Source organism: Triticum dicoccoides, chromosome 3A, assembly GCF_002162155.2.
Source record: "Triticum dicoccoides isolate Atlit2015 ecotype Zavitan chromosome 3A, WEW_v2.0, whole genome shotgun sequence".
In the NCBI taxonomy this organism is placed as follows: domain Eukaryota; kingdom Viridiplantae; phylum Streptophyta; class Magnoliopsida; order Poales; family Poaceae; genus Triticum; species Triticum dicoccoides.
Window position 1 is genome coordinate 329,209,498 of NC_041384.1, and position 17,850 is coordinate 329,227,347.

Consider the following 17,850-nt stretch of genomic DNA (forward strand, 5'->3'; position numbering starts at 1 on the left):
TTTTTTTTTGCGCTGTTTTTTTTTTGCGAAAAATCACTATAATGGCGAGTGTCTCAAAACTCTTCTTAACTCAAACTGACAGGATGGGCACGAAATTTTTTTGACCAATTTTTTTTTTGACTGCCCGGACCCAAAAACTGGAAACGGGTCAAAAAAAACTTCCTATAATGGCACCTGTCTCAAAACACTCAGAAACACCTAAAAATAGGATAGCCAGAAAATTTTTCGAAAAATGCGTTTTCGAAAAATTTTGGGCCTAAACGGAGCGTGGCTACCCGACTCCGACAAGGTGAAAAATTTTGGGCCTAAACGGAGCGTGGCTACCCGACAAGGTGATTTTTTTTTTTGTTTCCGAAACCTACTCCGGCAAGGAAACACGAATCGGAATCTAGATGGATCTCGAAAACAACCCTAATAAGCAAGGACTCGGATTGGTGGTAGATATATGGTGGTGGTATATGGCAGCGGTGGTGGTAGCGGTGGTAGTATATGGATATGGATCGGTGGTGGTATATGGACACGGATTGGTGGTGGTATATGGATACGGATTCGGAGCGGTGGTGGTAGACGGCAGGGGCGATGATGATGGTGCGGCGGCGGCGTGACAACTTATGACCAGAACTCGAAACTCTAAAAGACTAGACTCTAAGACCAGCAACTAGACACGACGATGCAACCGCAAATTCAACAAAGCAAAACCCTAAAAAGATTATGCAAAGGCTCAGATTGGTTCGGATATGATGAACTAACCCTAATTTTTTTTGGTGGCTTTTTCGTGGACTGTAGGTATGAAGAACAGACTCGATCTAAACTACGAAAAACTGTAAAATCTCACCGAGCAACCTGGATATCTGATACCACTTGATAGAGGCTAAGGTGTCCCGTCTTTCGATGAGATGGTGGATTTCGCTTTGGTGGAAGTCGACTTTGACGATCCGACTACGAACGTGCAAGGACGTCGCGCCTTAGCAATCGCTAAACCAACTCCGAGAGGTTATTGACCACGCCGGAGCACGATCAACCTGACCACGAGGGTCTGTTTCCTGCGAGCAAACGAAGAACAAGCAAGAAACTGAGATTGCAATCTGGATATTGCGAATATAAGATGAAAGCTTTATTGATCAAGGTGGGGTTCTGTGACGCCTTTGTCTGGTCGTTGAACACAAACGAAGTACGCGAAGTTGCAGCTATGGCGAACTTTTAATCTAAACAAAACCCAAAGTCTAAACGATGCCCTAAGGGCTGTATATATGGAGGAAGAGGGGGGGAATTTCGTGGCCCTTGGTGGAGGGGTCCGAAATCAACCCTATCTCTTGTTTCCCCACACATACGGACTCTAAAAATAGCCTATACTTATGTATTTCGAAATTACATGGGCCTGGCCCAATAATAAGGTGACGCAGCACTTAAAATAGCCTCGGGACGAAATTTATGAAGTGGCATCTTGTATATTTCGTCCAAGGCTTCATGCACCCATTATGGTGGCTTCAAAGTCCTGAAATCATCACTTGTAACTCCGTTCTTGTTCCCCTTGCGCATGCCATCATCTCCATGCTTGTTCTTGCTCCAATGTTCATCCTTCTCCAAGCTAGGCCCTTCATTTGTAAGCAAAACAAATGTATCCAATTTAGGCAGCATCATATTCTCATGAACATTAGAATCATTACCAAGAAACGTAAGTACCTGGTAATTTAGTTGGCGTGCACGAGCTCTAGTAATTGGTCCAGTATGTATAGCAGCAGGGGCTGTGGGTGTAACAATTGTATTGATGTCCTCATCATCCTCCCCTTCTTGAAATGAAGTCGTCCTCGACGGAAGTTCATCTTCCTCACCCAAATAAGGCTTCAAATCTGCAATGTTAAAAGTGGGACTAACCCCAAAATCTGCAGGCAGCTCAAGTTTATATGCATTACCATTTATTTTCTCTAACACCTTAAAGGGACCATCAGCACGTGGCATTAACTTTGATTTGCGCAAATCAGGAAATCTATCCTTACGCAAATGTAACCAAACAAGATCTCCAGGTGCAAACACAACATGTTTTCTACCCTTATCTCCAGCAAGTTTATATTTAGCATTCATGCGCTCAATGTTTTCCTTAGTTAACTCATGCATTTTTAAAATCAATTCAGCACGTTGTTTAGCATCAAAATTAACCTTCTCCGAAGATGGAAGAGGCAACAAATCAATAGGTGCACGAGGTAGGAAACCATACACAACTTCAAAAGGGCACATCTTAGTAGTAGAATGCAATGAACGATTATAAGCAAATTCAATATGAGGCAAGCATTCCTCCCACATGTTCTTATTATTCTTCAAAACAGCCCTAAGCATAGTAGACAACATTCTATTGACTACTTCAGTTTGTCCATCAGTTTGGGGGTGACAAGTAGTACTAAAAAGCAGTTTAGTCCCCAACTTAGCCCATAAACATCTCCAAAAGTGGCTAAGAAATTTAGTATCACGATCTGAAACAATAGTATTTGGCACACCATGCAAGCGAATAATTTCACGAAAGAACAAATCAGCAACATTAACAGCATCATCGCTTTTATGACATGGTATAAAGTGTGCCATTTTCGAGAATCTATCCACGACAACAAATATGCTATCCCTCCCCTTCTTTGTTCGAGGTAAACCTAAAACAAAGTCCATAGATATATCCTCCCAAGGAACACTAGGTACAGGCAAAGGCATATATAAACCATGAGGATTGAGTCGTGATAGAGGCGGAGGTGTCCCGTCTTTCGATGAGATGATGGATATCGCTTTGGTGGAAGTCGACTTTGACGATCCGACTACGAACGTGCGAGGACGTCGCGCCTTAGCAATCGCTAAACCAACTCTGAGAGGTTATTGACCACGCCGGAGCACGATCAACCTGACCACGAGGGTCTGTTTCCTGCGAGCAAACGAAGAACAAGCAAGAAACTGAGATTGCAATCTGGATATTGCGAATATAAGATGAAAGCTTTATTGATCAAGGTGGGGTTCTGTGACGCCTTTGTCTGGTCGTTGAACACAAACGAAGTACGCGAAGTTGCAGCTATGGCGAACTTTTAATCTAAACAAAACCCAAAGTCTAAACGATGCCCTAAGGGCTGTATATATGTAGGAAGAGGGGGGAATTTCGTGGCCCTTGGTGGAGGGGTCCGAAATCAACCCTATCTCTTGTTTCCCCACACATACGGACTCTAAAAATAGCCTATACTTATGTATTTCGAAATTACATGGGCCTGGCCCAATAATAAGGTGACGCAGCACCTAAAATAGCCTCGGGACGAAATTTATGAAGTGGCATCTTGTATATTTCGTCCAAGGCTTCATGCACCCATCATGGTGGCTTCAAAGTCCTGAAATCATCACTTGTAACTCCGTTCTTGTTTCCCTTGCGCATGCCATCATCTCCATGCTTGTTCTTGCTCCAATGTTCATCCTTCTCCAAGCTAGGCCCTTCATTTGTAAGCAAAACAAATGTATCCAATTTAGGCAGCATCATATTCTCATAAACATTAGAATCATTACCAAGAAACGAAAGTACCTGGTAATTTAGTTGGCGTGCACGAGCTCTAGTAATTGGTCCAGTATGTATAGCAGCAGGGGCTGTGGGTGTAACAATTGTATTGATGTCCTCATCATCCTCCCCTTCTTGAAATGAAGTCGTCCTCGACGGAAGTTCATCTTCCTCACCCAAATAAGGCTTCAAATCTGCAATGTTAAAAGTGGGACTAACCCCAAAATCTGCAGGCAGCTCAAGTTTATATGCATTATCATTTATTTTCTCTAACACCTTAAAGGGACCATCAGTTTTTTGAAATTGGAACTATTTTTCTTGAAATTGGAACTATTTTTCTTCTGCGGATGGCTCGGAAGTTGGGGAGTCCTTCTCTGTCACGACTCAGAGTATCGCGTGATCTGGAAATCGAGAACAATGCAACAATCACTGGACTCGGACTAGGACTGGTGGCGGAGATGAATCTGGTGGAACTCGGACTGGTGGCGAAGATGAATCTGGTGGAACACGGACATGTGGCGGATATATGTTGCAGGTGAACTCGGATTGGCGTGATGGCGGCGGATATGTGGTGGCGTATATGGATTCGGATTGACGGTGAATATGTGGTGGTGGTATATGGCAACAGCGACGATGATGATGCGGTGGTGATATATGGCAGCGGCGACGTGACAACCTGTGAACAGAACTCGAAACTCTAAAAGACTAGACGCTAAGACCAGCAACTGGACACGACGATGCAACCGCAAATTCAACAAAGCAAATTCAACCGGTGGTGTTTGTTGAGTTGGCATAGATCGAGATTAGGATTTGTCACTCCGTCTATCGGAGAGGTATCTCCGGGCCCTCTCGGTAATGCACATCACTATGAGCCTTGCAAGCAATGTGACTAATGAGTTAGTCACATGATGATGCATTATGGAACGAGTAAAGAGACTTGTCGATAATGAGATTGAACTAGGTATTGAGATACCGACGATCGAATCTCGGGCAAGTAACATACAGATGACAAAGGGAACAACATATGTTGTTATGCGGTTTGACCGATAAAGATCTTCGTAGAATATGTAGGAACCAATATGAGCATCCAGGTTTCGCTATTGGTTATTGACCAGAGATGAGTCTTGGTCATGTCTACATAGTTCTCGAACCCGTAGGGTCCGCACGCTTAACGTTCGATGACGATCAATATTATGAGTTTATGTGTTTTGATGTACCGAAGGTAGTTCAGAGTCCCAGATGATGAGGACATGACTACCTTGGATACGACCAAAAATATTGCATACATGCATATTTGTCAGGTGATTTCTAATGCAAACTATTCAATAGTCTATTTATGTTATCCAGAACAAAAATACTTTGCACACTTTTGTGTTTTGTCTAATTGCAGGTGTATGGGACATTTGTACAATCCACATATGAAGATAAGGGAAAAGGAAATGTTTAGGTTGTGTTCAAAAAGTCCTCTCACGTCACTTTTGGGCCAAGAGAAGATAGAGTCCAAGTCTCTCACGTTCTGAATTCAGATTCCGACTGCACAGACATACCTGAGTCAAAACGCCAACAACTTTTTCATACGGACTCCGAATTGGGTGATTCTTTTTTTGTTGGAAACTAGATTTCGTGCTCTTTCCATCCCAATTGGATTCACCTTCAAATTCGTCAGGAGCGTTGAGTTACGGATGAAACAATCTGACGTTGCAGCAGAATCCAAGTCAAACTACAAGCCCAAAGGTGTTGCATCACCTCCACTTGGGCCCATGAGCCTTGTACGACCTAGGGTTAGTTTTAGGCTGCCTTGGGACGTCCTCCCACCTCCTTGGCCGTCACCTCTTACTCCTATATAAGTAGATCCATCTAGTAGCTTTTTCCTTGGGATTTGTTTAGTTAAAAGTTAGCCATTGCAACTTCGTGTACTTCGTTTGTGTCCAACGACCAGACCAATACCGCTTCCGGATCCCCACCATTATCAATACTTCATATATATTTGCAATATTCAGATTGCTTTATCATATTCTTGCTCGTTCTTCGATTGCTTGCAGCAATAGACCTTCGTGGTCAGGCTGACCGTGCTTCCAGCATCGTCAGTAACCTCAGGAGATTGGTTTGGCGATTGCTAAGGCGCAACGGCGTGCATGTTTGTAGTCGGATCGTCAAAGTCGTCTCCACCAAATCGATAGTTATCATCTCATCGAAAGATCGGGACCCTCGCCTCTATCAAGTGGTATCAGTTTTCAGGTTGCTCGGTGAGAATTTCCAGTTTTCCTAGATTAGATTTATTTTCTTACCTATTGTCCAAGAAAAAGCCACAAAAAAGAGTTAGATCTATTGATCCTTGGTCCAAGCCAGTCTGAGCCTTTGCAATTTTCTTTTCATTGCTTGCATAGTTGAATTATCGGTTGTATCGTCGTGTCGAGTTGCTAGTCTTAGTGTCTAGTTCATTTAGAGTTTCGGGTTCTGTTCACATTAGTCACGCCACCGCTGCATCTTTATTTCTTCCACTGTCCACCACCCATCCATCAATTTCCACCACGTGCTACCCACCATTCATTATCATAGTAATAGTTGAGATCGTTCACATCTTCGCTTGATCCAATCTGCATCTTATCTAGTTTGTTTTGGAAAGAGGGAGAAAAAAAGAGAGAAAAAAAGTAAAAAAAAGTCAGAGAAAAAAAAGAAAGGAAAAGAAAAAAAATTAAAAAAAAAGAGAGGAGAAAAAAAAACAAAATTCGGATCTATCTAGACTCAATCTCGTAGTTGAATTCGGATTGGAATCTGTTTTGTGCACTGTTCAGTAAAACAGGCATAACTTCCTCATATGAAGTCTGTTTTGGCTCCGCGAGTACTCAAATGAAAGCTAGCGACGAGCCGCATCTAAATAGTTGCAGAAGCTAGTTCAGTATTTGGCACCTCAACATCAGCTTCTAAATAGGTCTACTGCTATTGTGATCTTCACTTATATCTTGCTGTCCAGAGCTACTTCATATCCTTTATTGATGCTAGTTGTGCTACGACGTGACCTCATTAGTGTTCTAGGCTCGCGTCTCTAGTTTGGTCTAGCCTAGGACCAGCACAGTACCGTCGTTGAGCGTTTATTCAACATTGCATCTCTGAATTGATTATTGCTAATCTTTTGCTACCATATATAGCCAACCCAGCTCCACATATTTCTACACCGTGTATACGTACGTTCCCCTGGCAATCGTTTTACACAATCTTCGGAGTTATTTGACACCGCTGGTTGCCTGTCACCACCAGCCGCATGGTAAGAACTTGTAAGATATTGATATTTGCTTTACTGTGAGCACTTTACAACCACATCCTAGTAGTTCATAGGAACATTATTCTCGAATTTTGGTTCTTGTTTCTACTAATCATGACAGGTTCCAGAGATAGAAGTTCTTGGATGACGGACACATCTTCACCATCACGAGAGTTGGGACAACACACACAAGCATATGGTCATGTTATCTCTTTACCATCATTTGAGGGTAGATTTAATCCTGCTATTTATCTAGCTTGGGAGCTTGAAGTAGAACAAGTTTTTAGTCACCATGATTTTTCTGAACTTGAGAGAGTACGAGCTACCATTAGAGCATTTACTGGTTTTGCTTCTGTTTGGTGGAGTGTACATTGTAAGAAAAACATTGATAACCAACCCACAACTTGGAAAGTTTTGAAAGCTGTAATGAGATAACAATTTTTTCCTCCTTACTATCGTCGTGAATTGCATCGCAAATTGGAGCAATTAAAACAAGGCAGACACTGTTCATGCTTACTACCAAGAGTTCAAATCTTATATGCATCATTGTGACATAGAAGAATCTGAGGATGATACAATGAATAGAAATTTTGGTGGTTTGAACCATGATATTCAGGCAAGATTTCAGTATATTCCTCGTTGCATTACTGGTATGTATGTCCGTGCTTGTACCTTTGAGAGACAAATATAGGAGGATGCATTGGGTGACTACAACAACTACTATTCCAGTTCATGCTCACCACCGCCGGTTGGTTACTCCACTATTGCACCTACTAGAGCAGACCCACCTCGGATTGTGAGTGCGATATCATCTCAAGAGTATGGTACATTGTCAACATCCGTACCTACATCAGCTACATCTCTGCGAGGTAACAGTAAAGGTCTTGATGATATAACTTCACATGAGAATGAAGCATGCCTAGTTAACTTGAATGCATCATGTGTTGAGTTACCTGTTGATGTGAGCACACCACCTATTTTAGAGACTCTTTTTACTGTCATGAATGCGTCATGTGATCAAACAACTGAAATATCAACAATTTTGAGTGCACCCATTGAATTAACTGTTGATGCAAAAGAACCAATGTTTAATCATTTTGATATGACCTCTAATCTTGATGATGATTCTGTGTCCAATGACTTATTGCATATTTGCTTATTCAAGCATGTTGTAGCATGTAAATTTGATGCAAGTAAGGTTTATTCATCGAAGTTAGGATGGTTTAATGATGAACATTGCCAATCTTTTGAAGTGAATAAGAGCTTCACTTATATGTGCAAACTGAGTTGCAATATTTTCATGCCTTCTACTTCTTGTGATAATTTTTTGGCTTTAGATTTTATGAACAATGAAAGTTACTCATGTATACATGTGACATATGTGCAAAAATCAAGGGAAGTTAAAATGGATGGCATATACATATACAACATGTACACCTTGTCTCTTTTGTTAGCCACATTTCAGATTAAGCAATGCCGAGGACGGCTTTGTTTTAAAAAAGGGGAGGATGATGAGGACATGACTACCTTGGATACGACCAAAAATATTGCATACATGCATATTTGTCAGGTGATTTCTAATGCAAACTATTCAATAGTCTATTTATGTTATCCAGAACAAAAATACTTCACACACTTTTGTGTTTTGTCTAATTGCAGGTGTATGGGACATTTGTACAATCCACATATGAAGATAAGGGAAAAGGAGATGTTTAGGTTGTGTTCAAAAAGTCCTCTCACGTCACTTTTGGGCCAAGAGAAGATAGAGTCCAAGTCTCTCACGTTCTGGATTCAGATTCGGACTGCACAGACATACCTGACTCAAAACGCCAACAACTTTTTCATACGGACTCCGAATTGGGTGATTCTTTTTTTGTTGGAAACTAGATTTCGTGCGCTTTCCATCCCAATTGGATTCACCTTCAAATTCGTCCGGAGCGTTGAGTTACAAACAAAACAATCTGACGTTGCAGCAGAATCCGAGTCAAACTACAAGCCCAAAGGTGTTGCATCACCTCCACTTGGGCCCATGAGCCCTGTACGACCTAGGGTTAGTTTTAGGCTGCCTTGGGACATCCTCCCACCTCCTTGGCCGGCACCCCTTGCTCCTATATAAGTAGATCCATCTAGTAGCTTTTTCCTTGGGATTTGTTTAGTTAAAAGTTAGCCATTGCAACTTCGTGTACTTTGTTTGTGTCCAACGACCAGACCAAGACCGCTTCCGGATCCCTCCATTGTCAATACTTCATATATATTTGCAATATTCAGACTGCTTTATCATATTCTTGCTCGTTCTTCGATTGCTTGCAGGAATAGACCTTCGTGGTCAGGCTGACCGTGCTTCCAGCATCGTCAGTAACCTTAGGAGATTGGTTTAGCGATTGCTAAGGTGCAACGTCGTGCACGTTTGTAGTCGGATCGTCAAAGTTGTCTCCACATAATCGATAGTTATCATCTCATCGAAAGATCGAGACCCTCGCCTCTATCACCAGATGTGATCACAGACATGACGAGGAGTCTCGAAATAGTCGAGACATAAAGATTGATATATTGGACGGCTATATTTGAACACCGGAAGTGTTCTGGGTAGTTTCGGATAAAATCGGAGTGCCGGAGGGTTACCGGAACCCCTCGGGCGACTAATGGGCCTAGATGGGCCTTAGTGAAGAGAGAGAGGGGCGCCCAGGGCAGGCCACGCGCCCCCTCTGCCTTGAGTATGGATTGGACTAGAAGGGGGGCGGCGCCCTCCTTTTCCTTCCCCTCTCCCACTCCATCCTTCCCCCTCCTAGTAGGACTAGGAAAGGATGAATCCTACTCCTACTAGGAGGAGGATTCCTCCCCTCCTTGGGCGCCCCAAGGGCCGGCCGGCCTCCCCCTTTCTCCTTTATATACGGGGGCAGGGGGCACCCTAGAACACACAAGTTAACATTGTTTAGCCGTGTGCGGTGCTCCCCTCCACCATAATCCACCTCGGTCATATCATTGCGGTGCTTAGGAGAAGCCCTGCGCCGGTAGCTTCATCATCACCGTCATCACGCTGTTGTGCTGACAAAACTCTCCCTCGACACTCAGCTGGATCTAGAGTTCGCGGGACGTCACCGAGCTGAACGTGTGCAGGTCGCGGAGGTTTCATATCTTTGGTGCTAGGATCGGTCGGATCGTGAAGACGTTCGACTACATCAACCGCTTTTCCATAGCACTTCCGCTTACGGTCTAGAAGGGTACGTGGACAACACTCTTCCCTCTCGTTGCTATGCATCACCTAGATAGATGTTGTGTGTGCGTAGGATTTTTTTTTGAAATTCCTACGTTCCCCGACACTGCTCGCCCCCTCAATTCGTCTTAGTTGGGTCGTCCCACGCGACGGCCGCCATAGGAGGGAGCCCAAGCTCCACTTGTTGCGCCCACTGTCCATGCCCGCGAGCCCCGACCACACCTTGCCTTACCCCGCGCGTGTGCTCGTCGCGCTCCTGCACACCCCTAGCCACCTTGCCCGTGCTCGCCTCACCCCACATGCGTGCTCCGCCACTGCTCACCTGCGCTGCTGCTACTCGCCCGCGTGCATCCGCGACTGTCCCTGCTGCTGCTCTTACCTGATGTTGTGCTACTACGCTGCTGCTATCGCGGCAGCCCTGCTCGAGCACGCCTGCCTGCGCCCTGACTCCGCCGTGAGCCAGCCTCCGGCCGGCCACACCCGTGCCGTCTGCTCGACCGATCGCCCGTGCTCGCCGCTGCCTCCCGCTCTGCCCCGGGTCTCCTCCCCTGCCGCACTCGTTGCCACACCCTCTGACCGCACGCTTCAGTGGGCCGCACCGGTTCGGGCATGTGCGTCGCTGGGCCGCGGCCACAGCCGCCTCTGCCGACGGTGGCCTGCTGCTTTGATACATCTCCATTGTATCTACTTTTCCAAACTCTTTTGCCCTTGTTTTGGACTCTAATTTGCATGATATGAATGGAACTAACCTAGACTGACGCTGTTTTTAGCAGAATTGCGATGGTGTTATTTTTGTGCAGAAATAAAATTTCTCGGATTGACTTGAAAATTTACGGAGAATGTTTTTGGAATATATAAAAAATACTGGCGCAATAATTAACCCGAGGGGCTCCACCGAGAGGCCACAAGCCTGGGGGCGCCCCTTGGGCGCACCTAGAGGGTTTATGGGCCCCCTGGACCTCCTCTGACCTCAACTCCATCTATATATAACCCTATTCGGGGAGAAAAAAACGAAGATAAGGATTCATCGCGTTTTACGATACGGAGCCGCCGCCACCTCCTGTTCTTCATCGGGAGGGCTGATCTTGAGTCCGTTCGGGGCTCCGAAGAGGGGGATTCGTCGCCATCATCATCACCAATCATCCTCCATCACCAATTTCATGATGCTCACTTCCGTGCATGAGTAATTCCATCACAGGCTTGTTGGATGGTGATGGGTTGGATGAGATTTATCATGTAATCGAGTTAGTTTTGTTATGGTTTGATCCCTAGTATCCACTATGTTCTCAGATTGATGTTGCTATGACTTTGTTATGGTTAATGCTTGCCACTAGGGCTTGAATGCCATGATTTCAGATCTGAACCTATTATGTTTTCATGAATATATTTGTGTTCTTGATCCTATCTTGCAAGTTGTAGACACCTGTTACGAATTATGATCCGCATACCCCAAGGTGACAATAATTGGGATTCTTTCCGGTGATTACCGTAGTTTGAGGAGTTCATGTATTCACTAAGTGTTAATGCTTTGGTCCGGTTCTCTACTAAAAGGAGGCCTTAATATCCCTTAGTTTCCATTACGACCCCGCTGCCACGGGAGGGTTGGAAAAAATGTCATGCGAGTTCTTTTCCATAAGCATGTATGACTATATATGGAATACATGCGTACATTACACTACTAGGGAAAAACCTAGCAGTAGCGCGGGGTGCCGCGGTACTGATAATGATAGAGGCAAAGGTGTCCCGTCTTTCGATGAGATGATGGATATCTGATGAGGACATCAATACCATTGTTACACCCACAGCCCCTACTGCTACATATACGGGACCAATTACTAGAGCTCGCGCACACCAATTAAATTATCAGGTACTTTCGTTTCTTGGTAATGAATTTAATGTTCATGAGAATATGATGCTGCCTAAATTGGATACATTTGTTTTGCTTACAAATGAAGGGCCTAGCTTGGAGAAGGATGAACACTGGAGCAAGAACAAGCATGGAGATGATGCCATGCGCAAGGGGAACAAGAACGGAGTTACAAGTGATGATTTCAGGACTTTGAAGCCACCATAATGGGTGCATGAAGCCTTGGACGAAATATACAAGATGCCACTTCATAAATTTCGTCCCGAGGCTATTATAGGTGCTGCGTCACCTTTTTATTGGGCCAGGCCCATGTAATTTCGAAATACATAAGTATAGGCTATTTTTAGAGTCCATATGTGTGGGGAAACAAGAGATAGGGTTGATTTCGGACCCCTCCACCAAGGGCCACGAAATTCCCCCTCTCTTCCTCCATATATACAGCCCTTAGGGCACCGTTTAGACTTTGGGTTTTGTTTAGATTAAAAGTTCGCCATAGCTGCAACTTCGCGTACTTCGTTTGTGTTCAACGACCAGACAAAGGCGTCACAGAACCCCACCTTGATCAATAAAGCTTTCATCTTATATTCGCAATATCCAGATTGCAATCTTAGTTTCTTGCTTGTTCTTCGTTTGCTCGCAGGAAACAGACCCTCGTGGTCAGGTTGATCGTGCTCCGGCGTGGTCAATAACCTCTCGGAGTTGGTTTAGCGATTGCTAAGGCGCGACGTCCTCGCACGTTCGTAGTCGGATCGTCAAAGTCGACTTCCACCAAAGCGAAATCCACCATCTCATCGAAAGACGGGACACCTTTGCCTCTATCATCGTGCACGCCAACTAAATTACCAGGTACTTTCGTTTCTTGGTAATGATTCTAATGTTCATGAGAATATGATGCTGCCTAAATTGGATACATTTGTTTTGCTTACAAATGAAGGGCCTAGCTTGGAGAAGGATGAACATTGGAGCAAGAACAAGCATGGAGATGATGGCATGCGCAAGGGGAACAAGAACGGAGTTACAAGTGATGATTTCAGGACTTTGAAGCCACCATAATGGGTGCATGAAGCCTTGGACGAAATATACAAGATGCCACTTCATAAATTTCGTCCCGAGGCTATTTTAGGTGCTGCGTCACCTTATTATTGGGCCAGGCCCATGTAATTTCGAAATACATAAGTATAGGCTATTTTTAGAGTCCGTATGTGTGGGGAAACAAGAGATAGGGTTGATTTCGGACCCCTCCACCAAGGGCCACGAAATTCCCCCCTCTTCCTCCATATATACAGCCCTTAGGGCATCGTTTAGACTTTGGGTTTTGTTTAGATTAAAAGTTCGCCATAGCTGCAACTTCGCGTACTTCGTCTGTGTTCAACGACCAGACAAAGGCGTCACAGAACCCCACCTTGATCAATAAAGCTTTCATCTTATATTCGCAATATCCAGATTGCAATCTCAGTTTCTTGCTTGTTCTTCGTTTGCTCGCAGGAAACAGACCCTCGTGGTCAGGTTGATCGTGCTCCGGCGTGGTCAATAACCTCTCAGAGTTGGTTTAGCGATTGCTAAGGCGCGACGTCCTCGCACGTTCGTAGTCGGATCGTCAAAGTCGACTTTCACCAAAGCGATATCCATCATCTCATCGAAAGACGGGACACCTTAGCCTCTATCATATCCTTATGCAAATGTAACCAAACAAGATCTCCAGGTGCAAACACAACATGTTTTCTACCCTTATCTCCAGCAAGTTTATATTTAGCATTCATACGCTCAATGTTTTCCTTAGTTAACTCATGCATTTTTAAAATCAATTCAGCACGTTGTTTAGCATCAAAATTAACCTTCTCCGAAGATGGAAGAGGCAACAAATCAATAGGTGCACGAGGTAGGAAACCATACACAACTTCAAAAGGGCACATCTTAGTAGTAGAATGCAATGAACGATTATAAGCAAATTCAATATGAGGCAAGCATTCCTCCCACATTTTCTTATTATTCTTCAAAACAGCCCTAAGCATAGTAGACAACGTTCTATTGACTACTTCAGTTTGTCCATCAGTTTGGGGGTGACACGTAGTACTAAAAAGCAGTTTAGTCCCCAACTTAGCCCATAAACATCTCCAAAAGTGGCTAAGAAATTTAGTATCACGATCTGAAACAATAGTATTTGGCACACCATGCAAGCGAATAATTTCACGAAAGAACAAATCAGCAACATTAACAGCATCATCGCTTTTATGACATGGTATAAAGTGTGCCATTTTCGAGAATCTATCCACGACAACAAATATGCTATCCCTCCCCTTCTTTGTTCGAGGTAAACCTAAAACAAAGTCCATAGATATATCCTCCCAAGGAACACTAGGTACAGGCAAAGGCATATATAAACCATGAGGATTGAGTCGTGACTTAGCTTTTTGACATGTAGTGCATCGAGCAATAAAACGCTCAACATCCCGTCTCATCTTTGGCCAAAAGAAATGTGTAGCAAGTTGATGAGGACATCAATACAATTGTTACACCCACAGCCCCTGCTGCTATACATACTGGACCAATTACTAGAGCTCGTGCACGCCAACTAAATTACCAGGTACTTTCGTTTCTTGGTAATGATTCTAATGTTCATGAGAATATGATGCTGCCTAAATTGGATACATTTGTTTTGCTTACAAATGAAGGGCCTAGCTTGGAGAAGGATGAACATTGGAGCAAGAACAAGCATGGAGATGATGGCATGCGCAAGGGGAACAAGAACGGAGTTACAAGTGATGATTTCAGGACTTTGAAGCCACCATAATGGGTGCATGAAGCCTTGGACGAAATATACAAGATGCCACTTCATAAATTTCGTCCCGAGGCTATTTTAGGTGCTGCGTCACCTTATTATTGGGCCAGGCCCATGTAATTTTGAAATACATAAGTATAGGCTATTTTTAGAGTCCGTATGTGTGGGGAAACAAGAGATAGGGTTGATTTCGGACCCCTCCACCAAGGGCCACGAAATTCCCCCTCTCTTCCTCCATATATACAGCCCTTAGGGCACCGTTTAGACTTTGGGTTTTGTTTAGATTAAAAGTTCGCCATAGCTGCAACTTCGCGTACTTCGTTTGTGTTCAACGACCAGACAAAGGCGTCACAGAACCCCACCTTGATCAATAAAGCTTTCATCTTATATTCGCAATATCCAGATTGCAATCTTAGTTTCTTGCTTGTTCTTCGTTTGCTCGCAGGAAACAGACCCTCGTGGTCAGGTTGATCGTGCTCCGGCGTGATCAATAACCTCTCGGAGTTGGTTTAGCGATTGCTAAGGCGCGACGTCCTCGCACGTTCGTAGTCGGATCGTCAAAGTCGACTTCCACCAAAGCGATATCCATCATCTCATCGAAGACGGGACACCTTTGCCTATATCAAGTGGTATCAGATTTCCAAGTTGCTCGGTGAGATTTTACAGTTATTCGTAGTTTAGATCGAGTCTGTTCTTCATACCTATAGTCCACGAAAAAGCCAAAAAAATTAGGGTTAGTTCATCCCATCCGAACCAATCTGAGCCTTGCATAATCTTTTGTGTATTTGCTTTGTTGAATTTGCGGTTGCATCGTCGTGTCCAGTTGCTGGTCTTAGCGTCTAGTCTTTTAGAGTTTCGAGTTCTGTTCACAGGTTGTCACGTCACCGCTGCCATATATCACCACCGCATCATCATCGTCGCTGTTGCCATATACCACCACCACATATTCACCGCCAATCCGAATCCATATACGCCACCACATATCCGCCGCCATCACACCAATCCGAGTTCACCTACAACATATATCCGCCACCTGTCCGTGTTCCACCAGATTCATCTCCGCCACCAGTCCGAGTTCCACCAGATTCATCTCCGCCACCAGTCCTAGTCCGAGTCCAGTAATTGTTGCATTGTTCTTGATTTCCAGATCACGCGATACTCCGAGTCGTGACAGAGAAGGACTCCCCAACTTCCGAGCCATCCGCAGAAGAAAAATAGTTCCAATTTCAAAAAAAAAACTAAGTCTAGAAAATTCTGGCTAGGCAGTTTTTAGACCATTTGTAGACTTTTTCGAAAAAAAATTTGTTGCGGAGCAAAAAAAAAAGAGGAAAAAGAAGTGCAAAAAAAAAGAGAAAAAAAATTCAGAGTGTGCTCCTCCCTTGTTTACGTGCCGCGCCGTGATTTTGTTGGTGTTCTAGGCTCGCGTCTCTAGCACAGTCTAGCCTAGGACCAGCACAGTACCGTCGTTGAGCGTTTATTCAACTTTGCATCTCTGAATTGATTATTGCTGACCCTTTTTGCTACAATATTATAAGCCTTCCCAGCTCCACATACATCTACGTCGTGCGTTTGACTCTCCCTGGTAATCGCTCTATCCAAGCTTTGAGAGTTTTGACTACAACGGTTGCCGATCACCGCCTGTTGCTGGGTAAGAACTGGTAAGAATTTGAGTTTTGCTTGACGGATTTGTGACACCCATCACCACCACTTGTTCGTAGTCTGTAGGATCATATTCTTGTGTGTTTCTATTGCTGCTAACCATGCCAGGATCACAAGCCGACGAGATTGACTGGGAGAATTTATCGAACAAGGAGCTTCATGATAAGTTTCAGCAAATGATGACTGAACAGGTGCAAGATGTGCTGAACAATTTTGAAGAGGCCATGGAGAAGATCACTGGCCTTGAGAAGACGTTCGAAACAAAGCTCGATAACAAGTTTAATGAATTGCTCGCGCGTCTACCATCACCACCACCCGCTGCACCTAACGTACCTCTCCAACAACAACAACAACGACTACCTCCACGTCGCGAAACAGACCTCCGCCGAGCAAGCCGTGTTCCTCTTGTGTTTGGCCAAACTGTTGGTGCTGCTGTTGATACTTCTGTGGCTCCTGCTGCTGATGCGGAGGAGGATGATTATGTGGGAGATTATGAGGATGAGGTTGATCAAAATCAGCACTACGTGCAGCGACCTGTACCACCACCAGCAGGTCGACCTCAGGTATATATTCGTAATGGTAGGCCTGCACCACCACCTCAGGTACGAGATGATGTCCATATTCCTAAACTGAAATTGAATATTCCACCATTTGAGGGTAGATATGTTCCTGATATATATCTTACTTGGGAGTTAGAAACTGAACAATGATTTACATGTTTACAATATCCTGAGGAGAGACGAGTTGCTGCTGCTGTTTGTGCTTTCACTAGTTTTGCATGTGTATGGTGGTCTGAACATTGTAGATTATATCCTATTCCAACTACTTGGACTGCTTTGAAAACTGCTATGCGTACGCGTTGGGTTCCACCATATTATCAACGTGAATTGCTTCAAAAATTGCAGCGTTTAAGACAAGGGAAAAATTCTGTAGAAGAATACTATCAGGAATTACAAACTGGCATGATTAGATGTGGTATTGTTGAGGAGAATGAAGCTATGCTTGCACGTTTTCTGGGTGGATTAAATAGAGAGATTTAGACCATTCTAGACTATAAGGAGTATACTAATATCACTCGTTTATTCCATCTTGCTTGTAAAGCTGAACGTGAAGTGCAGGATCGACAAGCATTAGGGCGAACTAACTTTTCTGCAGGCCGACCTTCATCATGGACACCACGTGCATCTTCTACTTCAACTGCACCAGCACCTCCATCCGGTGCCACCTCCAGCCGTGATACAAGAAAACAGGCACAACCACCATTATCTGCCAAGAGCGCACCTGCGGGGCCTGCACAGCGTTCTTCTTCTTCCATGGCATCAACAGGGCACACAAGTGATATTATTTGTCGTCGTTGTAAGGGAGGAGGTCATTATGCGAGAGAATGCAAATCTCCGCGTGTGAAGATTGCTACCGCGGATGGTGGATATGAGTCTGCTAGTGACTATGATGAGGAGACTTTGGCTCTTATTACACATGAAGAACATGGTGGAGATGATTCTGATCATGAGACGCAATACATGGCTCCTGAAGACGCTGACAGGTATGAATGTTT